Source organism: Phacochoerus africanus, chromosome 3 (assembly GCF_016906955.1).
Source record: "Phacochoerus africanus isolate WHEZ1 chromosome 3, ROS_Pafr_v1, whole genome shotgun sequence".
Classification (NCBI taxonomy): domain Eukaryota; kingdom Metazoa; phylum Chordata; class Mammalia; order Artiodactyla; family Suidae; genus Phacochoerus; species Phacochoerus africanus.
This window is the reverse complement of record NC_062546.1, coordinates 124,437,094-124,464,847: the sequence shown is the minus strand read 5'-3', so window position 1 is coordinate 124,464,847 and position 27,754 is coordinate 124,437,094.

Below are 27,754 nucleotides of genomic sequence, written 5' to 3'. Positions count from 1 at the left end.
CTAGTATGCATGAGGATGCAGCTTCGAGCCCTGGCCTTGCTCACGGGTTAAGGATCTGGTGTTGCCATGAGCTGTGGTGTAGGTTGCAGATGCGTTTTGGATCCTGCATTGCTGTGGTGTAGGCCAGAGGCTACAGCTCTGATTTGACTCCTAGCCTGGGGACCTCCATATGCCGAGGGTGCAGCCCTAAAAAGCAAAAAAAAGCTTTGTCTATTTCATTGATCTTTTCAAAGAATTGGCTTTTTCAGAACTATTAGTGGACTGCTGGGGAGCTTTGTAGATGTCTGGAGTTCACAAAGAGCAAGGTGTGGGCAAGGTGTAGAAAACCAATCCCAGAGCCTCTGTGTTTGCTGTGGTCTCCCTACTACCTGGCCCAAAGTTGTGCTCCATAACCACTTGTCCAGTGACTCATGCCTTGTTATAGGCGTTTGAGCTTTATTGTGAGGGTTTCTAGAGGTAGGAGGTTAGTTTATTGAAAGCGTCTTTTTCATTTTTCTAATGTAAGCATTTGGTGCTACAAATTGCTGCAAGTTATAAAAAATAATTTGGGAACTTTATTTGACATGTACAATAAAAAAAGCCAAGAACTGGCTTTTTGTTTCTCTGATTTTTCCCTATTGTTTTGTTTTCAATTTCATTGACTTCTCTTCTTACCTTTGGTATTTCCTTCCTGATGCTTGCTTGGATTTATTTTGCTCTTTTAACACTTTTTCTGGTTTCTAGAGGTAGGAGGTTAGTTTATTGAAAGCGTCTTTTTCATTTTTCTAATGTAAGCATTTGGTGCTACAAATTACAGTGTACTGTAACAACATTTTTGGAGAATAAATGAAATGTATCAAACTTTTCTTCCTCTCAAATCCCTTTATCCTCCCCCACTTATAATTCTTAAGTGTTTCCTCTGGGTGAATTGCTAACCATGTCAGATCATGACATAAGACTTGCTTCAGCCATCAAATATAATTGATGAAACTCAAAAGAAAAAGGGAAGTTTATTGTATTTATCCATATTTTTACTTTGCTGTTCTTTCTTCTTTCCTGATCTTCCAAGAGTCTTTCTTTGATCATACTGTTGTCTGTTTCAACAGTTTTCTCCAGACTGTTCTTTAGGGTGAGTCTGCTGGCACAATGGCACAAATTCTCTTGATTTTCCTTCATTTGAGAATGTCTTGCTTTCCCCTAAATTTTTTTTCTTTTTTGCGAGATCTAGGATTCTGGTTGACAGTTCTCTTTCTTCAGCCCTCGAAACATGTCCTTTTACTTCTTTCTGGCCTCCATGGTTTCCGAGGAGATATCTGCTCTCATGTGAATCATTTATTCCTTAGGGTTCTCTCTTGATGCTTTCAATATTTATATTTTATTGGTATTTTTAGGGCATGGTACCAATGTATATGGAAATTCCCAGACTAGGGGGTCTAATCAGAGCTGCAGCTGCAGGCCTACACCACAGCCACAGCAACACCGGATCTGAGCCACATCTGTGACCTACACCACAGCTCACGGCAACCCCATATCTTTAACCTACTGATCGAGGGCAGGGAATCAACTGGTGTCCTCACTGGATTCTAGTTGGATTTGTTACTGCTGAGCCATGATAGGAACTCCCAAGATTTTTTATTTTTTGTATTTTTTATTTTTTATGTGTATATTTTATTTTTATAGTTTTTATTTTTATATTTTATATTTTATTTTGATTATGATCTGCTTGACATAGTTTTTTGGGTTTATTCTGTTTGTTTAGCTTCTTAAATATGTAGGTTAGGTTTATGTATTTTGCCAAATTGGTGAAAATTTCAGCCATTATCTCTTTTAATATATATATATAATATATATTATAATATATTATATATAATATATAATAATATAATATATATAATATATAATAATATATATATATATTTTGTCTTTTTGGCATTTCTTGGGCTGCTCCCACGGCATAAGGAGCTTCCCAGGCTAGGGGTCTAATCGGAGGTGTAGCTGCCGGCCTACGCCAGAGCCACAGCAATGCAGGATCCAAGCTGCGTCTGCGACACACACCACAGCTCACGGCAATGCTGGATTGTTAACCCACTGAGCAAGGGCAGGGATCAAACCTGCAACCTCATGGTTCCTAGTCGGATTCGTTAACCACTGCGCCACAGCGGGAACTCCTTTTTTAATACTTTTTCAGTCCCACCCTCTATCCCTTCTCCCTCGAGGGCTCAGATGACATGGATGTCAGACCTTTGATAGAGTCCCCCAGGTCCCTTAGAGCTCTTTTCTTTTTCACTCTATTTTCCCGCTGTTTAGGTTGGATAATTTCTGTTTTATCTTCAAGTTCACAGAATCTCTCTCTGCCCTCTCCAGTTGACTTTTGACTTTTGAGTCCATCCATTGAGATTTGTTCTTCAGTGATCGTTTCTTTCAGTTCTAAAATTTGCATTTTGGGAATTCCTGTCACGGCTCAGCGGAAACAAATCTGACTGGTATCCATGAGGACACAGGTTCGATCCCTAGGCTTGCTCAGTGGGTTAAGGATCTGGCATTGCCATGAGCTGTGGTGTAGGTCACAGACTGCACTCAGATCTGGCATTGCTGTGGCTGTATTTGACCCATAGCCTGGGAATCTCCATACGCCTTGGGTACAGCTCTAAAAAAAAAAAAAAAAATTCATTTCATTCTCTTTTGAATATTCTGTTTCTTTCTGAGATTTTCTCTTTTTAAATTTATTTCAAGTATGTTCATCCCTGCATTTCTGTAGCATCCATGTAGCATTTTTATCATGCCTACTTTAAAATCTCTATTGGATAATTCCAGATCTGTGGCATATTAGTGTTGACATCCGTTGATTTTCTTTTCTCATTCAAGTTGAGATTTTCTTTGTTCTTGGTACAATGAGTTATTTTTCACTTGAATCCTGGGCATTTTGTGCCCTATCAGACTCTGGATCTTATTTAAACCTTCTATTTATCAGGCCTCCTTTGGCTCTCAGCCCATGGGGAAGGAGAAGGCTGTCTTGTTGCTTTCGAGTGGGGTGGATCCAGGTTTTCCACGTGGCCCCTGTGGCCCCTGTGTGGGGAAGGATATCTGGTCATTGCTGGCAGGGGTGGGAGGGCATATTTTCATTTGGTCTCCCCTGCCACTGCAGAGGTCCTGCTCCTGGGTGGTGGTGAAAATTCTAGCTTCTTACTGGGCCTCCTGTGACACTGAAGAGTGGAGGGGAGGTGTAAACCCTTACCACTAAGTCGGGGCAGAAATCCAGAATCCTCAGGTGGACATCAATGATGCTGTCAGAGTTGGCAGGTAGACTCATTCCTGCAGGTGGGCATGAAAGTCCTGAGTTCCTGGAGTTCCCTTGTGGTACAATGGGATAAGGATCCAATGTTGTCATTGAAGCAGCCTGGGTTGTTGCTATTGCATGTTTTCCATCCAGGAATTGAACATGCAGCCAAAAAAAAAGTTATTTTATGCAAACTATTACATTTATGTATTTATTTAGTATTTTTTAGGGCCATACCTGCAGCATATGGAAGTTCCCAGGCTGGGGGTCGAATCAGGGCTTCATCTGTTGGCCTACACCACAGCCACAGCAACTCAGGATCCAAGACACATGTACAACTTATGCCACAGCTTACAGCAATCCTGGATCCTTAACCCACTGAATGAAGCCCAGGAATCGAACCTGCATCCTCACAGATACTAGTCAGGTTCTGAACCCACTGAACCAAAATGGGAACTCTGAAAACTATTACATTTGGAATGGATAAACAGTAAATCCTACTGTACAGCACAGGGAACTATATCCTATCTTCCCAGGATAGACCATGATGGAAAATATTATTTAAAAAAATAATGTATGTGTGTGTGTGTGTGTGTGTGTGTGTGTGTGTGTGTGTGTGTGTGTATGACTGAGTCACTTTGTTGTACAGCAGAAATTGGTACAACATTGTAAATCAACTATACTTTAATAAAAAATTAAAAAAAAAAGGGAAAGCCCTGGTCCCCACTTAGCCTTTGCTGGTGGGAGTGGGGTCATGGGTTTTTTTCTTTCACTGCAGTAGGGCAATTATTGTGTCAAAGTTTTCTCTTTTGCTAGGTTGACCCTTTCCTGGTCCTTTTTCTACAAAGAGGATGCCTTCCTTAAGATTTTGTTGGTGCCCATTGCTATTTGTGGGTGGCGGCTTCTCTAGCACCACTCAGTCTGGAATAGATGCAAAAAGAAAACACGAGGAATGCACTGACTTACTATTCCTCAAGGTCCCTGGCTGGGCAGCCTTCTTTTTTCCACCTTCCAGAGTATGCTTCTGTTTGGTTTCTCTCCAAGGTTTTTGGCTAGGTTTTGTAGGAGAAATAGGGATAAATGTGTTTTCTCCATCTTGTCTGGAATTGGAATGGGTTTTCAGACTACCACGTGAGGGAACTGTCTTGTTGTTTTCACTTACCCTTTGGTGTTCTGTGGGGAAACTCAATCAGGGGATACATTACTGGCCAAAATCACATGGGACCCCCCCCCCCCACATCATGTTCTCCTCATCCCCAGGCATAGTGTATCCTGGAAGCAGGCAGAGTTCAGACAGGCCTAGAAGACTGAGGCATCATTATCAGCTCCTGGAAGAGAGGCTCCCCACCTCTGTGAGCTTCTCTTTCATACCTGGTCCATTATCCTTGACTCCTTTCTCTTTTTGACAGCCCAAGGCTGAGATAATCATGCTCTCCCCTCTGCTGCCCGTCCCTGAACTTGTACCATGGGTCTATATCACTGTTTATGCACCGGTGTGCCCATGAGTTGAGGAGGTGCTCTGAAGTCTTTGTCACAGAGGTTATTTCCTTCCTTCCTTCCTTCTTTCCTTTCTTCCTTCCTCGTCTTTTTAGGGCCACACCTGAAGCATATGGAAGTTCCCAGGCTAGGGGTTGAATCTGAGCTGCAGCTGTCAGCCTATACCACACCCAAAGCAACAGCAGATCCAAGCCACCTCTGTGACCCACACCACAGCTCATGGCAATGCTCATCCTTAACCCACTAGGCGAGGCCAGGGATCTAACTAGCATCCTCATGGACACTATGTCAGGTTCTTAACTTGCTGAATCACAATGGCAACTCCTATTTTATTTCTTTTTATGACCCCAAGCCCAGCCCAGGTCTGGTACTCATGAGCCACGAGCTGAGCTGGGTAGAACTGGACTTGTCCAGAGGGTGCCCTGGGGTCTGGTCTGACTGGAGGTGTCAGTGTTGCTGGGAACTGGACTTCGGAGGCTCACGATTACTTTAATCAGGATTAAAGTAAGTACATTAAAGATTGGCTCCTGTTTGAATAACCAGAATGATTTGAATATTTGGCCCTTCTCAGTGTACTATCAGAGGATTTTCAGGAGAAAGAAATGAAGATTATCCAAATTTGTAGAAGACCTTTCAAAAAGTTTGTTAAAGAGTTCCCGCTGTGGTTCAGTGGTAACGAACCTGACTAGTATCTATGAGGACGCGGGTTCAATTAATAGGTTAAGGATCTGGTTTTGCCGTGAGCTGTGGCGTAGATCACCGACATGCTCGGATCCCGCATTGCTGTGGCTGTGGTGTGGGCTGGCAGCTGTATCCCTGACCCCTAGCCTGGCAACTTCCATATGCCCTAAAAAGCAAAAACAAAACAAAACAAACAGTTTGTTAAACAATCATGTTCATCAATCAGGAGCTGGAGCTGACATAGTTGAGGGGAAAAGAGGGAGGGAAGGAGGGGTCTGATTTCTGGTCCTCACCTGAAAACACTGAAATCCGAGAAGTCTCTGGGGGTGGGGGTCTAGGCATCAGGATTCAAAACTCCCCTGGTGGTTCCAGTGTGCAGCCAGAGTTGAGATTGTTGGGAGTCTAGAGTTCAGGTAAAGTATGTGGTTTTAACAGGGTCAGTAATATTTTGAACAGTGCTGGGGCCAGATAACACTTAAACAATTAAAAGAACTATATATTAAGGAGTTCCCATTGTGGTGCAGCAGAAGTGAACTCGAATAGTATTGATGAGGATGTGGGTTCGATCCTTGGCCTCACTCAGTGGGTTAAGGATCCAGAGTTGCCATGAGCTGTGGTGTAGATGGCCGACACAGTTCAGATCCAGCGTTGCTGTGGCTGTGGCATAGGCCAGAAGCTGTAGCTCTGACTGGACCCTTAGCCTGGGAACTCCCATATGCTATGGGTGCGGCCCTAAAAAGCAAAATAAATAAATAGTCAATATTTACCACAAACAAAGAGCTCCCGCAAATGAAACACAAAATCCAAATATGTCCAATATGCAAATAATATTTGAGTTGGGCAATCACAGGAGAGGAAATCTTTAAAAAATAGAGAAATGAGAAGAGAGTCAGTTTAGTTAGTAGTTAGGAAATAAAAATGAAAGTAACAATGACTGGCTACTTTTCAATTGTGAGATTGGCAATAATGAAACAAAATAAAACACCCATTACTTGCAAAGATGTGTTGAAAAGGGCTCTCATATATTGTTTTTTATTATTGCATTTTAGGGGAAGTTAATATGACAGTGCCTTTTTGAAATGCTATAGCTTGGACTCCACAATATAGAAAAAGTTTACCAAAGAATTGTTTATAGGGGCATCGAAAGGTAAACCAGGAATAACCTACCTGCCCTCAGAGGTAGAATGACTGAAAAATCAGAATATATTTCCATAAAGGGGATATTATGCAGCTATTAAACTAATTAGACATCCACCTATTCATCTGGGGAAGTCCCATCTTATATACTCTGCCAAATTAAAAAAAAAAAGTTAAATTTCAGAGAAAAAAAAAAGGACCTATGGTGTGGTCTCTGTCTTTTTTCCCTCCTTCTCCCCATTTTGCTGTTCTTCAGTCCTATTTGTAATTCTTGGAACGGGCCATGCTTTGCCATACCTTTGGGGCTTGCTCATACTGTTCCAGCTTGCTGCCTTGCTAATTACTACTTACAACTCATGTTAAAAAGGTGTTTTCTCCAGGAAGCCCTCCTTGACCTTCCCTACCTCTGACATGTTTCTCTGTTCCTCTGTTTTAACCAAACTATATTGTTGATTCTCATCCTTTGCCCTCTGACCTGGGGGCTCCTGTTTTGGTCACTGTTGAATGCTCCAAGCCCAGCATCAGGCCTAAGGAGGAGGCTGGGGCAGTGGAGTTGGCCTGTCTTTTGGGAATTGGACTGAAACTAAGAAGTGGTCAGAAACTTTCTTGTTTGCTTCTCCAGGCTTAGTCTTAGGAAATGTCAATCTATTTAAAAGGATGCACCTAATGTTATGCTTTCTGTTACCAAAATACTCTGAATGTTATGCATTTTCCAGCTCTTCTATTTTTTTTTTTTAATTGTTTTTGAGGGCCGCACCCAAGGCATATGGAAATTCCCAGGCTAGGGGCTCAATTGGAGCTACAACTGCCGGCCTATACCACAGCCACAGCAATGCTGGATTCAAGCCTACTCTGTGACCTACACCACAGCTCACAGCAAGGCTGGATCCTTAATCCACTGAGTGAGGCCAGGGATCGAACATGCATCCTCATGAATACTAGTCAGATTCCTTTCCACTGAGGCACGATGGGAACTCCCTCCAATTCTTGAAAGGTGGTTTGAATTCAAGTGGTCATCCTGCCCTGGTTTGCCTGGGGCTTTCTTGGCTTTGGCACTGAAAGTCCATATTCTAGTCATCCCCCTCTTCCTGCCCCGGGGCTGATGGCCTGCAGTCTGAGTTACCTGGGGAGGCCTCTTTTCTTTCTCTTCTAGAGTCCGGCTTGCTGTGTGCAGCACAGTCAGCTGCAAGGAACTTTTAAGGGAGGACAGTCCTGGGTAATTGTACAGCCAAGTCTGGCCAGATTCCTGCCACTTTGAGTAAATCTCCAGCAATTTATGAACTCTAGGAGCCTCAGTTTCCCAATGTACAAAATGGGCATAAACATTCTAAATCAGGTTGGTGGGAGTTTTCAGTGTGATATAAATAAAGGCCTTGGGGCCAGGCAGTCATAGTGAGAGTTTCTACCTCTAGTGAGTCCCCAATGGGGGCCAGGCTCCATGGTTTTAACCGTCAACAATCTTAGAGATTGGAGGTAAGGAGGCCTCCATTGACAGACAGGAAGAGTGAAGCTCAGTGAGGGTAATTGATCTGCCCAGGGTTATAGACTCATAGGCCATTGCTCTGACCCACCCTCCACCCCCACCCTACAGGTGTGCCTGTTACTATCCCTGCAGGTTGCAGGTGGTTGCTTTCCCTGGAACCAGACCTCCCCACGACCATTGGGCCATTCTGTTGGGGAGCCCCCAGCTTGATCCTCTGGCTCAGGGCAGCGGGAACAGCTGACAAAGCCAACAGCCCTGCTGGGCGTCCCTGCTATACTGCCCAGGGCTTTGTCAGAGTTGGAGACATCAATGGACCCCTCGAGGTGATTGGGGCTGTGACTTGTTTGTTCATGCACTCATTCCTGCATGCATTCATTCACACAGGGATGCACCATCCATCTTCTTCACCTCCCAGGGAGGGAGAGCCCCACCAGCGACCGTGATGTTCAGAGGGAAGAAGGAGCACCCAGGACTGTCTGCTTGGGGGCAATCAGTGAAGGCTCCCTGGAGGAGGATGCATTCAAACTATGCCTGGAAATGCTGACTAGGCAGGCTGCTGGGTGAATAAGACACAGGCAGTAGGTAGCAGAAAGGCCAGCACGTGTAAAAGCCAAAGCCACTGGAACCATTGCGTGCGTGCAGGAGGCCAGGGCAGTTTGACTGCTGGAGTTCAGGAAAGTGCGGCAGGGGAGTGATGGGGAGGAGGCCACACTAGCTGTCTGGCCTCGAGAAGGGGATGTGGTCATCCTGGAGTCATCATGGAGAACATGATGTCTTCAGGGCAGCACCATATTCACTGTTGTAGGAATAGTCACTCTTTCCAGGGCCTGAGCTTGGGCTCTTTTCTAACACTCAGAAATGAATTGTCCGAAGAGACCCACATGCTGACAAAGCAAGACTTTATTGGGCAGGGGCACCTAGGTGGAGACAGCAGGGTGAGGGAACCCAGGAGAACTGCTCTGCCATGTGGCTCACAGTCTCAGGTCTTATGGGAATGGGGTTAGTTTCCCTGTCACCTCTGGCCAATCGACTTGCTCTGGTCCCGGGTCCTTCTTGGTGGTGCACACACCTCTCAGCCAAGATGGATTCCAGCGCCAAGGATCTTGGGAGGTTGCTCATCTCCTCCCTCCTATGGGCCCCTCCCACAGCCTCCCAGTTAGTCTTCAGGGCAGCACCTTGTTCCTTATCAGGGCTTCCTGCTGTGAGACAACTCATTATCCTGCCAAGGTGGACTGTTTCAGTTGACAATTCCCTAACAACTGGAGAGTGCCGAGGAGCAGGTGGTGTCTAGCTTTGTGGGCTTGGAAGGCACAGTTGGGGGGAATTGGGGACTGAAAGTGTCAGGTGAAGAGAGCAGAGCAGGGCAGGGCCCAGTCTCTGTCCCCCCACCCCCACCCCCCGCCCCTGCATGCTGCACCTGTGTTCTTGGGGCTCCCCAAGTGGCCTCTGAGTTCCTGAGGGTCTGCCTGGGCCAGACTCATCCTTGCAACACTGTGGGTGTCACACACTGTTGATGGAAGGGTGCTGATTAGATCAATGGCTCATTTACCAATTGAAAGGACCCAGTGGGGCTGGAAGGAAAGGGAGGGGGGGTCTAGGCAGAGGCCCAGGGCACAAAGTGAAGGGGTGGGGGGAGGAGGGGGAGAGTAAAAAAAGTGAAAGGACTTGATTTGAATTTGAATTTGGAAAGAAAGACATTATACCCCCTACCTTCCCCCGCAGGAACAAATGCGGCTCAGTGGCCCTAACAGCTCCTCATCCTGCTGTTTTGCACAATATACAATTTCTTTGCATAACAGACAGAATAATCTCATTTTCTCACTGGCTAGAGAGCTTAGCTTTCAATCAATTATCCCCAAACACATTAAAAAAAAAAAAGTCTTCATGTCACATCTCTGCCTGCTTGGTGCTTCGTTTGCCCTGTCAAGGAATTTGCAAATCAATTGCTTTAACAATACTTTCCACAAATTACCTTCAAATGCCTGTGATGTCACCCACGGTTAATGCGATCCTGATAAATAATGCATCAGGAAGTGGGGAGGCATTTCCCCCTCCCTGAGAGGCAATAAAGGAAACAGCCAGTTCTCGTGATGAGAGAACTTCAGCCTAGGCTGGGGTGTGTGGTTGGGGGCTGAGAGGCTGAGTTGGTGGCGGGGGCAGGTGGAGAGGGAGCCAGCTGGGGGTTGGAGCTGGCTAGTTTTGTACCCACTGTTCCCAGCTGGGAAGGTACACCTCCGTGGACCTCAGCTTCTCTGCCCTGACCCAGGATGGTTAGTCTCCATCCTTATGGGCTTAGCAAGGGTCCAGGTAACCCCACCCAGGAGCTTGTCTGGGGAGATGCTGCAGCCCAATGGGGAGGGAGAGCCTTTGGCTCCCAGTCCTTAAGAGCAGTGGAGGAGTTCCCATTGTGGCGCAGTGGTTAACGAATCTGACTGGGAACCGTGAGGTTGCAGGTTCCATCCCTGACCTTGCTCAGTGGGTTAAGGATCCAGTTGCCGTGAGCTGTGATGTGGATTGCAGACATGGTAGCTCTGGTGCAGGCTGGCAGCTACAGCTCCAATTCGACCTCTAGCATGGGAACCTCCATATGCCATGGGAGCAGCCCAAGAAATGGCAAAAAGACAAAAAAAAAAAAAAAAGCAGTGGAAGGTGTTCCCTGGTGGTCTTGTGGTTAGGATTTGGTGTTTTCACCACTGTGGCCTGGGTACAGTCCCAGATCTGGGAACTGAGATCCCACATCAAGCTGCTGCATGCCATAGCTGCAAAAAAAAAAAAAAAAAAGTGGGGAAAATGGGGAACAATGTGGAAAAAGGGGACAGAAAGGGGGAGAAAAGGTACAAAGGAAGAAAAAGGAGAAAAAAGGATAAAAGGGAAAAATGAAAAAAAAAAAAAAAGGAAAAGAGCTATGAGAATGCGTGGGAAGGACAAGCTGAGCTGGAGGAAACCTGTGGGTCTGCATCCTGAAACTGATATCCCATGAACAACTCTGGAGAGACCTCTGTGCTCTGAGTGAGACTGGGACCTTGACCCAGGGCCCAGGAGTGCCCAGAGAATCTCTGGCCTGGATGGAGAGCTGTGTGTCCTGGGGTTCCTGAGTTGGCCCTGGCTAGGGGCAGGATGCAGGAAGCTCTGGGCCCCTGGCTGGGTTTTATGTTCCTCTATCATATGCTGTGTGCAGTTGATAGGGATGGAGTAGTTACAGGTAATTGTAAAAGTCCCAACAAGTGACTATAGATAAAGAGGGAAACCTAGGGAACTTTGGGAGATCACGGTGAACAGATAATTGCTCAAGGAAGCCATCAGCACAAGGCAGGCTAGCTTGACTAGTGGAGGTGTGAGATTTGCCTCTGGTTATTTGGTGGGGGACGGGATGAGGCCCACACTCAGGTTCAGACCAAGGGCAGGAGTTTAAGGACCATATTTCTGCTGATTTGAATACCAGATACCAAGGAGGAGCTACTACTTCAAGAAAGAGGAAGAGGTGGTCTTTTCCCACCTTTACTGCCCTTGGATAATAAAACTGTATCTCAGAGCCTTCTTGCCTACCTGCTCGCATCTCTTGCAAGCCTCCTATCTTAATTAATTTATTTCTTGCCTATCACTTTGTCTCTGGCTGAATTCCTTCTGTGCAGAGGCATAAAGAAGGTGAACCTCAGTAAATCCAGACACCGGATGAGTGATTTTAATTTAAAACTGTCCCAATCTGGGTTTAGGCTGAGTTAGAGTCAAGGCACATAGGTTCAATTTCCAATTTGCGTTCTGGCTAGGTTCAGGCTATTAGTGCTGTCAGTTTCACAGTGTGTGCATGTGATCATGTGTGCCTGTGGGGCTCCTGGGCACACAAGCCTTTCTGTGTCCTCTACTTCTTGCTTTTAGGGAATAAGCCTCAACCTCCATGACCTTCCCTGAGTTCCAAAGGGCAGCTGCTAATCAGGGAAGGGAGGGGATGCAGAGACCAGGGAGGAGCAGTCAAGAGACAATAGAGCCTTGGGGCGGGGTCCTGGTTCCTCTTCAAGGAATGTACATAAAAATATCTTTGAGGAGCTCCCGTCGTGGCTCAGTGGTTAACGAATCCGACTAGGAACCATGAGGTTGCAGGTTTGATCCCTGGCCTTGCTCAGTGGGTTGCCGTGAGCTGTGGTGTAGGTTGCAGACGCAGCTTGGATCCCGCGTTGCTGTGGCTCTGGCGTAGGCTGGTGGCTATAGCTCCGATTTGACCCCTAGCCTGGGAACCTCCATATGCCGCAGGAGTGGCCCAAGAAATGGCAAAAAGACCAAAAGAAAAAAAATATATATATATATCTTTGAGCCTTTTTGCAGAACTAAAAGCCCCAACAGATGGAAGAACTACTTGATGAAACTTTCTTCATTCTGGGAAAAAGGAGGATGACCAGAACCAGTCCTGGGACCATTAAACACCAGCTTTGAAAAACAATGCAAACTTGCCTCTACCGGAAGTTCAGTGGTTAATGAACCCGACTAGTATCTATGAAGACTAGGGTTTGATCCCTGACCTTGCTCAATGGGTTAAGGATCCGGCATTGCCGTGAGCTGTGGTGTAGCTGGCAGATGCAGCTCGGATCCTGTGTTGCTGTGATGCAGGCCAGCGGCTACAGCTCTGATTTGACTCCTAGACTGGGAACCTCCATATGCTGCAGGGCGCAGACCTCAAAATAAAAAAAAATAAAAAAAAAAGAAAGAAAGAAAAGAAATGGAGTTCCCATCGCGGTGCAGCCAAAATGTATCCGACTAGGAACGATGAGGTTGCGGGTTTGATCCCTGGCCTTGCTCGGTGGGTTAAGGATCATCATTGCTGTGAGCTGTGGTGTAGGTCGAGGCTCAGATCTGGTGTGGCTATGGCCGTGGCTGTGGTCAGCAGTTGTAGCTCCAATTCAACTCCTAGCCTGGGAACATCCATATGCCACTGGTTAGGCCCCAAAAAGCAAAAAAAAAAAAAAAAAAAAAGCTTTCCTCTACCCTGATCCTTATTCCACTCCCCAAATTATAAAACCAGCTCCTGACCCCTCCCAGTATTTAAGGCATTAGCCTGCTGTGGCTCCCTTTCTTGGCAAAGCAATAAAGCTATTTTCCTTTACCCAAAACTTTGTCTCTGTGTTTCAATTTGGCATTGGCAGATGGGGGCTCAATTTAGGCAACAATCACTCCCTGAGTGAGATGGGGTTAGGTGGGAGGGCACTCTGAGCTGAGGCCTCCATAGCAGGGGCCACAGGACCCCCAGAAAGGCCATCCTTTGGGCAACAGAATTTTCTGGAAGGAATAAAACTACTTTTTTACCTGTAAAAGTATTACTGGTACTAGTGTCTTCTCAGCTGTAAGTGTATTTTTTTTTTTTTTTGCTTTTTGCTTTTTAGGGCTGCACCTGTGGCATATGGAGGTTCCCAGGCTAGGGGTTAAATTGGAGTTGTCTCTGTCAGCCTACACCATAGCCACAGCAATACAGGATCTGAGCCACATCTTCGACCTACACCACAGCTCATGACAATGCCGGATCCTTAACCCACTAGGTGAAGGCAGAGATTGAACCTGCAATCTCATGGTTACCAGTCGGATTTGTTTCCTATGAGCCACAATGGGAACTCCTGTAAGTGTGTTTAGATCTTGCGAGCTAAAAGTGTAGTTTCTAGTGAATCAAAATAAACTACCGCACAGTTTCCAACAGCAGCCACAAGGCAGAGGCCTGCCAGCAGCCGAGCTCCAGGCACATGGAAGAAGGTCCTGGCTCCAGCAGGCCCTGTGTTATACTTACATGTGCTGCAAAAGCTGGTATCTGGGGATGTGGACCCTGGAGCGGGCTGGCAGAACAGTGGGAAGGGGACAGGTTCTCTGTGACACTCTCCTGGAGTGGCGTGGCTTTCCCTGGGAGTCTTTTTTTAAAATTAATTTTAGAAATCATAGTTGATTTACAGTGTTGGGCCAATTTCTGCTGTATAGCAAAGGGACCCAGCCATAGATACATATACATTTGCTTTCTTGCATTATCTTCCATCATGACTTATCCTAAGAGACTGGATATAGTTCCCTATGCTGTACGGTAGGACCTCATAACTTATTTATTCTAAACATAATAGTTTATATCTACTAACCGCAGACTTCCCTGGGCGTCTTGAACCTCTAACTCTGACAATGTCTTGGGATGGGCAGCAAGCAGGGGCTCTGGGGGTGGTGCGGTCTGGGAGGTTCTGACTACTGCTGCAATCCCAGGAGGATGATGGCAGCTAGGGACAATCAGAGTCTGTCCTGACGCTCTTCATACCTAATAAAAATACTTCCCCCCAGATAACACAGCTGCTAGGCTGCTTTTCTTTTGTAATTGGCATTAACAGAATGCAGAAGTGGGTTTTGTGACGCATACTTTGGGAAGCACTGTACTAGGTGGAGGGGCACCTTTGAACAAGCTGGTCAAAGGAACTTGTATCTTGTGTGCCCCTCCTGCTGGATGCCGGCCTTTGAAGATTGGGGTGCCTGATGCTAGGGCGCTCTGAGCTCTCACAGCAAGATCTGCTGAGGACCGAAGTGTGTGGGGCCAGTGTGTGGTCAGTGTCCTCCCCTTCAGGCCTTCCCCCAGAGGCACTGGAACGGATATTTCTTTCTTTCTTTCTTTCCTTCCTCCTTCCTTCCTTCCTTTCTTTCTTTCTTTCCTTCCTCCTTCCTTCCTTCTTTCCTCCCTTCCTTCCTTCTTCCTTCCTTCCTTCCTTCCTTCCTTCCTTCCTCCTTCCTTTTCCTTCCCGAGGGGCCCTCAGCTCCTGAGCCCACTCTGCCTACTCTGAGCTCCATCACCTTGACTCTGGGTGACCAGGTATCTGTCTAGAGGGCTTTTAAACTCAGGACTAGATTAACCAAGGGGTTAGTTGACATTGCCTGGAGACACACTATCAACTGATCAATGAATATTTGACCAACTTCAGTGTGGCAGCCATGAAGCATAAACAGGAGATTTATAGAAAAGAGCAGGCTACCTGCCCACGAGCTTTCTAGATTAGAAAACCACACTCGTGGCATACGGAGTTTCCCAGGCTATGGGTCGAATTGGAGCTACAGCACAGCCATGGCAACACAGGATCCGAGCTGAGTCTGCAACCTACACCACAGCTCATGGCAATACGGGATCCTTAACTCACTGAGTGAGATCAGGTATCAAACCTGCATCTTCATGGATACTAGTGTGGTTTATTACCACTGAGTCAAAACAGGAACTCCAGCTAGGATTTTTTTAGAATAAAGAAAAAAAAAGAAAGAAAGGAGACGTATTAATTTCCTATGAAGATGTGTGAAGGTTTTGGGGAAAGGTCTTTTCACCAGGCCTACGTGAGGACAGATGCCTCACCCCCTAACTGGGTAGGAACAGGGTTGCTGTTAGATCTTTGGGGCTTCTTTTCCTCGGGGTGCTCTGAGGTCTCCCATAGATCAGGAATTGCCATCTCTCAAATGGGCCAGAGGTCAGACCATTGCAATAGGAGTGAAGGAATGAAAAGAAAGGTTTGTCAGAAACAGGGTCTTCATTCATTGAGTAATGTCATTAGCACCACAGTCAAACAAAATGACACTGGGGGGATAGGGCTGTGCAAAAATTAAGTTTAAAAACCAGGGTATTTATGCAAAGAAGTAGGTATCTTTCTGCTCCTGGAGTGATCCCTTCCAGATGCCCTCTTGCCTAGATTAGTAAGGCTGGGTCAAAGGGCAGTGTGGAGATCCAGGCCAATTGTGAAGCATCCCTGAGGATGGCAGAGAGCTTGTGTGTGCACCTGGAGACCCACGTGGTGGTCCTTCCGGGCCTCGGGTTTGCTGTCTGTAAAATGGGACACCTTGTCTGTGTCCTCTCATTCCCTCTGCCTCTCCCGTCTCCAGCCCTCCTCCAGTCGCATGAGGCTGGGAGGCAGGCAGCGCCCTTCCCAGCATCAGCCCTACTCATTCACCGGGAGGGGCTGCATTGGACACTCAGTCTCGGCCCCCACATAGGTGGCTCAGGCCCTCTCCTTCGCCCCTCCATCAAGCCCACTCTGTCTCCCAGGCAAGAGAGGACACTTACTATTTGGAGAACAAGCCAAAGTGGATACCTCTTTGCAAGGAGCCATGGTGCCTCGTGGGAAATAGTGTTCACCCTCCCAACCCCCAGAAGCAGTTCATGTCCTTACTGCTTGAAAACTTTCTGCCCTCTGTTGAGCATGTCACATGAACACATAAAGTCTGTCTTGTTTCATAAAAGTGTATTCCCTAAAATAGAAGATCAAATTTTGTTGGTCATGGTGGGCTTTTTCTTTCTTTCCTTTTTTTTTTTTTTTTTTGGCTGGGCCCACAGCATATAGCACATAGCAATTCCCCTTGCCAGGGATCGAATCTGCACCATAGCGGCAACCTGAGCCACCACAGTGAAAATGTCAGATCCTTAACCCGCTGCCCCACAGGAGAAGTCCAAAAGGAGATCAGATTTTGAAAAACCGAAAGCTGGATTTCTGTAAACAAACCTTGCTCTCCTGAGCACTGCACTAAGGGCAGCAGACGCGGCAGTGCGCCCAGCTCAGCATCAGAAGACGGGGCCAGATGCCACTGTGGCCCAGCACGATCAGTTCCATGAACTCCTCTGGTCTGCCCAGCCAGGCGCCCCTTAGACCTGGCACAGTCTGTGCTCACCACCTCCCTTTCATCTCCTCGTCCCCAGACTTGCTGCCCTGGACCCCACCACTGCCACCAGAGAGACCCCTTGCTGAAACTCCAACAGCAAAATGCCTGGGCCCAGCATTCCAACTTTCTTCATCAGGCTCCAATTTCACATTCTGCCCATCCTCTCACTGCAGGGACCCTTCTTCCAATATGGGCCCCTCAACAGGACACACCACTCTAGAGGCTCCCCACTTCACACCTGGAGAGATCCCACTCGCGCTCCACCACCAATGCCGACAGCCCTTCTGGGGGGCAGCCACCTGGGTGCCCCTGAGCTCTTCATCTCTTAGCTCAGCCCCTCCTGCATTGTCATCCCACTGTGAGCCTTGTAACCCCGTAACCCTCCCCCTCCCCTGGTTCTGTGGGGAAGGTTACGGGGTGGGGGGCAGAGTCTCAGGTTCTCATTTCAGCAACCCCAATGCCCCACTGTGCCCAGTACATAAACTTCTGCTGAGTGGATGGCTGAGTTAATGCACAAACTCAGAATAAACCCACTGTGTGGAACATGCTTCCTGGGGCTAAAACAAATCCCAATTAACGCAGTAAGTGTCATTTGTTGTCTCCATCACAGGGCCCACGATATAATTAGTGCTTGGTGCAGAAAGAGCTCTTAGTGTGAAGCTGAATGGAATCACATGTCAAAACACAAACTGAAGGAGATTAGCACAAATAAATTGGTGAAGTGGGTTCAGAAGGAGCCACTGCTCAGGATGGATTTTCTCCTGGAGGAGGGGCACCTTCTTACAGGATTTCCACACAAGAAAGACTTCTGACTGGGGAGCCAGGAGATGCCCTGGTCTTGGATTCAGGAGAGTGGAGCAGCCCAGGGCAGGGCAGCCCTGCCCAGCCCAGTGACGGAGTGTCCACACCAGACCCTCTAAATTCACAAAACTCACTGTGTCCATCTGACCAGCATGGAAACACTAGCTAAGTAGTTATATAATTTGCTCAAGGGTTCAAACTCGGTCTGGCTTAGTCTCAGAAGTGTACACTTGTGGCTCAGCAAGTTAAGAACCTGACTAATATCTGTGAGGATATGGGTTTGATCCCTGACCCCACTCAGTAGGTTAAAGATCTTGTGTTGCCCTGAGCTGTGGTGTAGGTCACAGACGGGACTCAGATTCCATGCTGCTGTGTAGGCTGGCAGCCGAAGCTCTGATTCAACCCCTAGCCTGGCCCTAAAAAAAAAAATTCTCTGGCAGGGAGACTTGAGCTCCCACTCTCTGTGGCCCTCTTTCACAATCAGGCCCCCCAGCTGCCTCCTAGTCATCTTCTCAGACTCTCTCAGCCCCAGCCCCCAGCCCCCTGATCTTCCACCTCCTGCCCCCTGGCCACCAGCATATCCAGCCACCCCACAGTTCCAAGGCTTGCAGCTGGCGTTCATACTCCTAAACAACCTGGCTCCTCCCAACTCAGAGATAAAATGCTGCCTGAGACGAGATCATGCACCCCACATGGGGAACAGGGGAGGGGACCTCTATTCAGGCTCCCTCCATCCCTTCCAGCCATCCTCCCTGATAAAGTGTGACTTCTCAATCCTCCCTGGGCTCTGTTCTCTGGGGAAGCCAGGCTAAGACACAACTCTGGTTTTAGCCTTTATCTTCCCCCTTTATCCCCAACCCCACCCTCCATCCTCCTTCTCATTGGAGGCACCTTCTCCCATGTGTGGATAGACTGCCTAGAATGGGGAGGCGTCCTGGAATCTGTATTGTGAGAATTTGCCTTTTACTCAACATATGCGGAATGGTACTGCAAATTTCACTTCTCTCTCTCTCTCTCTCTTTTTTTTTTTTTTTTTTTTTTTTTTTTTGCTTTTTAGGGCCGCACCCACAGCATATGGAAATTCCCAGGCTAGGGGTTGAACTGGAACTGTAAATGCTGGCCACAGCCACAGCTTAGAGCAACACTGGATCCTTAACCCACTGAGCAAGGCCAGGGATTGAACCCAAATCCTCATGGATACTAGTCGGGTTTGTTACCACTGAGCCACAGTGGGAACCCTCACTCCTCTTCTTGACTTTTGCTCTCAACCCTGGTCCTCGGTCCACTGGAGGTGTTCACGCCCACCATAGCCTCTGCTGCTGCATGGATGTCCACAGCCCTGCTGCAGGTCACTTACCCACTCCCCTGGAGTAAAATCTCTGGGGACCAGTGTGAGAGGGACCAGGTGTAGCCCCACACCCAGGTGTAGGATAGTATGATTCACCCCGTCTAAGACTGTTCTGCACCAACAGAACATGAGGGGCTACTTCCCCACGTCTTGGTCACAACTTGCCATTACCAGCATTCTAATTCTGCTAGTCCAAAGGGTCGGGAAGTGGTACTTCCTTGTCTACCTCCTTTCTAGCCAGGTCAGCTGCTTTCCCTCTGCTTCTCAGTCACCTGAGGTCTATCAGCACCTCCTCGGGATTTGCATTTTCTAACATTGCCCTCAGTATTGGTCACCTTGACCAATCACCCTCAGGGAAAGTTTAGGATGTTTAGGAAGGAGAAGAAATGCACATGTCAGGGCAGAAAGCCTGTTGGACACTACTCTTCCCCATGTGTGCCCCCAAGTGACCCCATCCGCCAGGCTAGGTTCAGGTTTCCTGGGGCCTAAAATTCAGAAACAGAATTCTGACTAGCTCTGATTCTATTCATTTCTATTTCTTCTCCATTTTATCCTCTGGTTCAGAAATATCAGTTCCTGGGCGTTCCCACTGTGGCTCGGCAGTAATGAACCTGACTAGCATCCATGAGGCTATAGGTTCAATCCCTGGCCTCGCTCAGTGAGTTAAGGATCCAGCATTGCTGTGAGCTTTGGTGCAGGTTGCAGACGTGGCTTGGATCTTGTGTTGCTGTGGCTATGGTGCAGGTGGCTGCTATAGCTCTGATTCGACCCCTAGCTGGGGAATTTCCACATGCCACAGGTGCAATCCTAAAAAAGGAAAAAAAAATGTATATATCTATATATCAGTTTTGGAGCTCTTGCTGTGATGCAGTGGGTCAGTGATCCAGCTTGTCTCTGTGGAGGCCCAGGTTCTATCTCCAGCCCAGACACAGTGGGTTAAGGATCCAGCATTACTGCAGCTATGACATAGGTCAAAGTTCCAGCTGGGATTTGATCCCTGGCCCAGGAATTTCCATAAGCCATGGGGTGGCCAGAAGAAAGAAAGAACAGGAGGGAGGGAGGGAGGGAGGAGGAAGGAAGGGAGGAAGAGGAAGGAGGGAGAGAACAAGAAAGAAGAAAGAAAAGAAAAGAAAGAAAGAAAGACAGAAAGAAGTAAAGACAAAGAACTGCCTCAAACTCATCACACTCCGCCCTCACATAGCGCATGACAGCCTCAAAAGAAAGATCCTATTCAGGCCTCCTCTGGGGAAGGCAGACACAGTGGGTAAGGATCCCGACATTAACTTCCTAGAAGAGTCAGATTGCTTAGATGCTAAATAGTCTCGGTTTTTGGTTTTCCGTTTTGGGTCCTTCTTCACGGCCTGGTCCTCCCATCTTTCCCGTCACCATTCCTCTTCCTTCGGGTCCCCCTGTCCTGTCCCTTAAGCCTCCTGCGCCTCCCCTCCTCTGAAAAAAGGAAAAACTTACACTGAGTATCACTGTGCGCCTTCGACTCAACTATCCTTCAAATCCTCCTATCCTTAACTCTTGGTAACCGTCTGTCCTACCTCCTCCCTCCCTTTCCCGGAAGGAGGAAGGAGAAGTTATACATCTGTAAAGGAAAGGTGTATCAATGAATCCTAGATGGTAGCGGGCGTATAGAAGCTAAGCCATGAATCTGGGACGGTAAGGTCGGAGGACCAGTAAGAGGAAGGAGGAGACACACGATGACTCACTATTACCTTCCCCATCGCTGCTCCCTCGGCATAAGCTGAGGGAGGCACCTAACTTCTTCACTTGGCCGCATCTGCCACACCTCGAGTCCTCAGCAGATCTTGCTGTGAGAGCTCAGAGCGCCCTAGCATCAGGCACCCCAATCTTCAACGGCCGGCATCCAGCAGGAGGGGCACACAGATACAAGTTCCTTTGACCAGCTTGTTCAAAGGTGCCCCTCCACCTAGTACAGTGCTTCCCAAAGTATGCGTCACAAAACCCACTTCTGCATTCTGTAATGCAATTACAAAAGAAAAGCACCTAGCAGCTGTGTTATCTGGGGGGAAGTATTTTTATTAGGTATGAAGCGTCAGGACAGACTCTGATTGTCCCTAGCTGCCATCATCCCCTGGGTTTGCAGCAGTAGTCAGAACCTCCCAGACCGCACCACCCCAGAGCCCCTGCTTGCTCCCATCCCAAGACATTGTCAGGTTAGCAGGTTCAAGACGCCCAGGGAAGTCTGCGGTTAGTAGATATAAACTATTATTTAGAATAAATAAGTTATGGTCCTACGTACAGCATGAGGAACTATTCCAGTTCTCTAGGATAAGTCATGATGGAAGATAATGCAGCAAGAGCAAATGTATATGTATCTATGGCTGTGGTCCCTTGTCTATACAGCATAAGAAATGTGGCCCAACACCGGAAATCAACTATGATTCTAAAATTAATTTTAAACTAAGACTTCCCAGAAAGCCACGCCACTCCAGGAGAGTGTCACAAGAGAACCTAGTCCCTACTTCCACTGTTCTCCTTACCCCGCTCCGCTCCAGGGTCGAATCACATCCCCAGATACCAGCTTTTGCAGCACATGTAAGTATAACACAGGGTCCTGCTGGGCCAGGACCTTCTTCCATGTGGCCTGGAGCTGCGTCTGCTGGGCAGGCCTCGCTTAATGGCGGCTGTTGGAAAACATAGTACGTACGGTATTTATTTATTCACTAGAATATACACTTTTGCTCGCAAAATCTAAACACACTTACAGGAGTTCCCATTGTGGCTCATAAGAACAAATCCGACTGGATAACCATGAGGAATGTGCAGTTCAATCTCGGGCCTTTCAACTAGTGGGTTAAGGAATCGCGGTAAACGGTTAAGTCATGAGTGCTAGGTGTGTAGTCCTGAATATGGCTACATCACTGTATGCTTTGGCTATGGTGTAGGCTGACAGAGACAACTCCAATTTAACCCCTAGCCTGGGAACCTCCATATGCCACTGCAGCACTAAAAAGGCAAAAAGCAAAAAAAAAAAAAAATACACTTACAGCGTAGAAGACACTAGTACCAGTAATACTTTTACAGGTAAAAAAAGTAGTTTTATTCCTTCCGAAAATCTGTTGCCCAAAGGATGGCCTTTCTGGGGTCCTGTGGCCCCTGCTATGGAGGCCTCGAGCTCAGAGTGCCCTCCCACCTAACCCCATCTCACGGCAGAGTGATTGTTGCCTAATTGAGCCCACCATCTGCCAATGCCAAATTGAAACACGAGACAAAGTTTGGTAAGAGAAAATAGCTTTATGCTTTGCCAAGAAAGGGAGCCACAGCAGGCTAATGCCTTAAATACGTGGAGAGGGGTGAGGCAGGAGCTGGTTTATAATTTGGGAGTGGAATAAGGATCAGGGTAGAGGAAAGCTTTTTTTTTTTTTTTTTTTTGCTTTTTGGGGCCTAACCAGTGGCATATGTTGTTCCCAGGCAGGGTTGAATGGCTCCTGAACTGTACCGCAGCACACGCCGCATAGCCACACAGATCGAGCCGACTACCCACAGCTCACAGCAATGAATGATCCTTAACACCCACCGAGCAACCAGGGATCAAACCCGCAACCTCATCGTTCCTAGTCGGATACATTTTTGGCTGACCGCGATGGGAACTCCATTCTTTCTTTTTTCTTTTTTTAATTTTTTTATTTTGAGGTCTGCGCCCTGCAGCATATGGAGGTTCCCAGTCTAGGAGTCAAATCAGAGCTGTAGCCGCTGGCCTGCATCACAGCAACACAGAGATCCGAGCTGCATGCTGCCAGCTACACCACAGCTCACGGCAATGCCGGATCCTTAACCCATTGAGCAAGGTCAGGGAATCAAACCCTAGTCTTCATAGATACTAGTCGGGGTTCATTAACCACTGAACTTCCGGTAGAGGCAAGTTTGCATTGTTTTCAAAGCTGGTGTTAATGGTCCCAGGACTGGTTCTGGTCATCCTCCTTTTTCCCAGAATGAAGAAAGTTTCATCAAGTAGTTCTTCCTCTGTTGGGGCTTTTAGTTCTGCAAAAATCTCAAAGATATATATTATATTTTTTTTTTTTTTTTGGTCTTTTTGCCATTTCTTGGGCCACCTCCTGCGGCATATGGGGTTCCACGCTAGGGGTCAAATCATAGCTTAGCCACCAGCCTACGCCAGAGCCACAGCAACGCGGGATCCAAGCTGCGTCTGCAACCTACACACACAGCTCACGGCAACCCACTGAGCAAGGCCAGGGATCAAACCTGCAACCTCATGGTTCCTAGTCGGATTCGTTAACCACTGAGCCACGACGGGGAGCTCCTCAAAGATATTTTTTATGTACATTCCTTGAAGAGGAACCAGGACCCCGCCCCAAGGCTCTATTGTCTCTTGACTGCTCCTCCCTGGTCTCTGCATCCCCTCCCTTCCCTGATTAGCAGCTGCCCTTGGAACTCAGGGAAGGTCATGGAGGTGTAGGCTTATTCCCTAAAAGCAAGAAGTAGAGGACACAGAAAGGCTTGTGTGCCAGGAGCCCACACAGGCACACCTGATCACATGCACACACTGTGAAACGTGACAGCACTAATAGCCTACCTAGCCGAACGCAAATTGGAAATTGAACCTATGTGCCTTGACTCAATAACTCAGCCTAAACCCAGATTGGGACAGTTTTAAATAAAATCACTCATCCGTGTTCTGGATTTACTGAGGTTCACTTCTTTATGCCTCTGCACAGAAGGATTCAGCCAGAACAAATGATAGGCAAGAAATAAATTAATTAAGATAGGAGGCTTCAAGAGATGCGAGCAGGTAGGCAAGAAGGCTCTGAGATACAGTTTTATTATCCAAGGGTAAGGGTGGGAAAAGAGCCACATTTCCTTCTTCCTCTTCTTGAATAGTTAGCTCCTCCTTGGTATCTGGTATTAAATCAGCAGAAATATGGTCCTTAAACTCCTGCCCGGTTCGAACCTGAGTGTGGGCCTCATCCCGTCCCCCACCAAATAACCAGAGGCAAATCTCACACCCCTCCACAGTCAAGCTAGCCTGCCTTGTGCTGATGGCTTCCTTGAGCAATTATCTGTTCACAGTGATCTCCCAATTCCCTAGGTTTCCCTCTTTATCTATAGTCACTTGTTGGGACTTTTACAATTACCTGTGACTACTCCATCCCTATCAACTGCACACAGCATATGAATAGAGGAACATAAAACCCAGCCAGGGGCCCAGAGCTTCCTCATCTGCCCCTACCAGGGCCAACTCAGGAACCCCAGACACACAGCTCTCCATCCAGGCCAGATTATCTCTGGCACTCCTGGGCCTGGGTCAAGGTCCAAGTCTCACTCAGAGCACAGAGGTCTCTCCAGATTGTTCATGGGATATCAGTTCAGGATGCAGACCCACAGGTTTCCCCAGCTCGCTTGTCCTTCCACGCATTCTCATAGCTCTTTTCCTTTTTTTTTTCCATTTTTCCTTTATCCTTTTTTCTCCTTTTTCTTCCTTTGTACCTTTTCTCCCCCTTTCTGTCCCCTTTTTCCACATTGTTCCCCATTTTCCCCACATTTTTTTTTTTTTTGCAGCTATGGCATGCAGCAGCTTGATGTGGGATCTCAGTTCCCAGATCTGGGACTGTACCCAGGCCACAGTGGTGAAAACCCAATCCTAACCACAAGACCACCAGGGAACACCTTCCACTGCTTTTTTTTTTTTTTTTTGTGCTTTTTGCCATTTCTTGGGCTGCTCCCACGGCATATGGAGGTTCCCTGCTAGGGGTCGAATTGGAGCTGTAGCTGCCAGCCTGCACCAAGAGCTACACAGTCTGCAATCCACACACAGGCTCACGGCAACTGGATCCTTAACCCACTGAGCAAGGTCAGGGATGAACCTGCAACCTCACGGTTCCCAGTCAGATTCGTTAACCACTGCGCCACAATGGGAACTCCTCCACTGCTTTAAGGACTGGAGCCAAAGGCTCTCCCTCCCCATTGGGCTGCAGCATCTCCCCAGACAGCTCCTGGGTGGGGTTACCTGGACCCTTGCTACGCCCATGGAGGAGATACAACCAGTCCTGGGTCGGCAAGAAGCAGAGTAGGTCACGGAGGTGTACCTTCCCAGCTGGGAACAGTGGGTACAAAACTAGCCAGCTCCAACCCCCAGCTGGCTCCCTCTCCACCTGCCCCCGCCACCAACATCGCCTCTCAGCCCCAACCACACACCCCCAGCCTAGGCTGAAGTTCTCTCATCACGAGAACTGGCTGTTTCCTTTATTGCCTCTCAGGGAGGGGGAAATGCCTCCCCACTTCCTGATGCATTATTTAATCAGGATCGCATAACCGTGGGTGACATCACAGGCATTTGAAGGTAATTGTGGAAAGTATTGTTAAAGCAATTGATTTGCAAATTCCTTGACAGGGCAACGAAGCACCAAGCAGGCAGAGATGTGACATGCAGACTTTTTTTTTTTTAATGTGTTGGGGATAATTGATTGAAAGCTAAGCTCTCTAGCCCAGTGAGAAAATGAGATTATTCTGGTATGCAAAGAAATGTATATGTGTGCAAACAGCAGGATGAGAGCTGTATAGGGGCCAACTGAGAAGCCCATTTGTTTCCTGCGGGGAAGGTAGGGTAAATGTTATTCTTCCAAATTCAAATTCAAATCAAGGTCTTGTTCAACTTTTTTATTCAAACCCTCCTCCCCCAACCCCTTCACTTTTGTGCCCTGGGCCCTGCCAGAAACCCCGCCCTCCAACTTCCAAAACTCCAGGCCCACGAATGTCCCTATGTCAATAGGTAGAATGAGGGGCAATTGAATCTAATCAGCACCCTTCCATTCAACAGTGTGTGACACCCAGGTTGCAAGTGATGGAGTCTGGCCGGCATGACCCGTGCAGGAACTCAGTAGGGCCACGTGGGGAAGCCCCAAGGAACACAGGTGGGCAGAAAGCAATGACAGGGTCGGGGTGGGGGTGGGGGGGGCAGACAGACTGGGCCCTGGCCCTGCTCTGCTCTCTTCACCTGAACACTTCAGTCCGCAATTCCCCTCAACTGTGCCTTCACAAGAACCCACAAGCTGACACCCACCTGCTCCTCTAGATCTCCAGTTGTTAGGGTGATTGTTCACTGAAAACATCCACGTTGGCAAAGAAAGAATGGAGTTGGGGGGTCGGTCACGACAGGAAGTCCACTGATAAGGAACACAGTTGCTGTCCCTGAATGGCTAACTGGGAGATGTAGTAGGAGGGCCCTAGGAGGCGAGTGAGAATGAAGCGAACCTCCCATGGACTCTTGGCGGGCGAATCCATAACGTGGCGTGAGCTGGGTGTGCAGCAAAAACGCAAGAAGGACGCCGAGGACGAGAACAAGCGAATTGTGTCCAGAGTGACAGGAAACTTAACCCACATATCCGGAATAACACTGAGACTGATGAGCCACATGGAATGCAGTAATTCTCCTGGGGATTCCACTCACCTCTGGTCGCCACCGAGAAAATGGTCCCAGCCCAATAAAGTACTATGACTAAGTTGTTCGGGGACGCCATGTGGGTACTCTTCGGGACATTCGGATGGTTGAGTGAATTAGAACGGGAGTGCAACCAAGCTCAGACCCTGTAAAAGAGTATGAACGTAGTGTCACTACAAGGAGATGACTTGGTAAGCTTGCCATGAGACATCATTTCTCCATGATGACAACATGGGAATGACACACATCCGCCTCTCGGGGGCAACAACAGCTAGTGTGCCCTCGCTCCCCATCACGTCCCTGGCCGCCTTTCTGAACTCCAGCAGTCAAACTGCCCGTGGCCATAACCTGCACGCACGCATGGGTGTATACCAGTGCTTGGCTTTAAGGCTGGTACCGTGTCAATACTTGCTACCTATCTGCCTGGTCTTATTCACCAGCGCCGCACTAGTCAGCATTTCCAGGCATAGTAAAAGAGTCATCTCTACACCGGGGGGTCGCTTCACTGAAGTAGTCCCCCAAAGCAACAGTCCATGGGTTGAGTGCCGGTTCGTCCCTCTGAACCTCAGAACGGAATCGTGGTGGGATAAAGCGCTCCCATCCCGAGGTGAAGAAGATGGATGGTTGCATACCTTGGGAATGAATGCATGCAGGAATGAGTGCATGAAACAACAAGTCACAGCCCAATCACCTCAGTAGGGGTCCATTGATTCTCCAACTCTGACAAAGCCAACACTGGAAGCAGTACAAATAGCCCGGACGGACGCCAGCAGGAAGCTGTGGGGGTTGGCTTTAGTGTGTGGTACCGAGCGTGTTGCCAGAGACACCCTGATCCATAGTGACTCCTCTGTAGGGCGTCCCCAACAGGAAATGGGGGGCCCATGGTCTGGGGATTGTCGGGTTTCCATGGGAGAGTCCACCACCTGCAACCTGGCAGGGATAAATCAAAATAAACAGTCACACGCGTGAATAGGGAATATGGGGAGAGGTGAGGGTGGGGTCACATAAAGACACAATGTCCTCTGAGGTCTATAACCCTGGCATATCAATTACCCATACACAATGAGCTTGCCCTCGGTTCCTGTGCTGGTCAACAAATGTAGTCCTCCTTACTTCCCAAATCGTCTAAAAGGAAAAAAATAAAATAAAAAAGTGTAGGTAAGACGGTTTAAACCTTGAGTCCTGGCCCCATTGTGTACTCACTATAAGGTAGAAACTCTCACTAATGACTGCCTGGCCCCAGGTGCCGTTGTATTTAGTAATCACACTGCAAACTCCCACCAACCTGATTTAAAGTGTTTATGCACATTTTGTACTTGGGAAACTGAGGCTTAAAATAAAGGGAAAAAAAACGCTAGTAAGGTAGTACATACAAAGTGCGTAGGAGAAATCACTCAACAAGTGGCATAGGACACTGGCCAGACTTTGGCAAAATGGTTAACAAATTAGCGGCCCGGACTTTCCCTCCCTTAAAAGTTCCATATG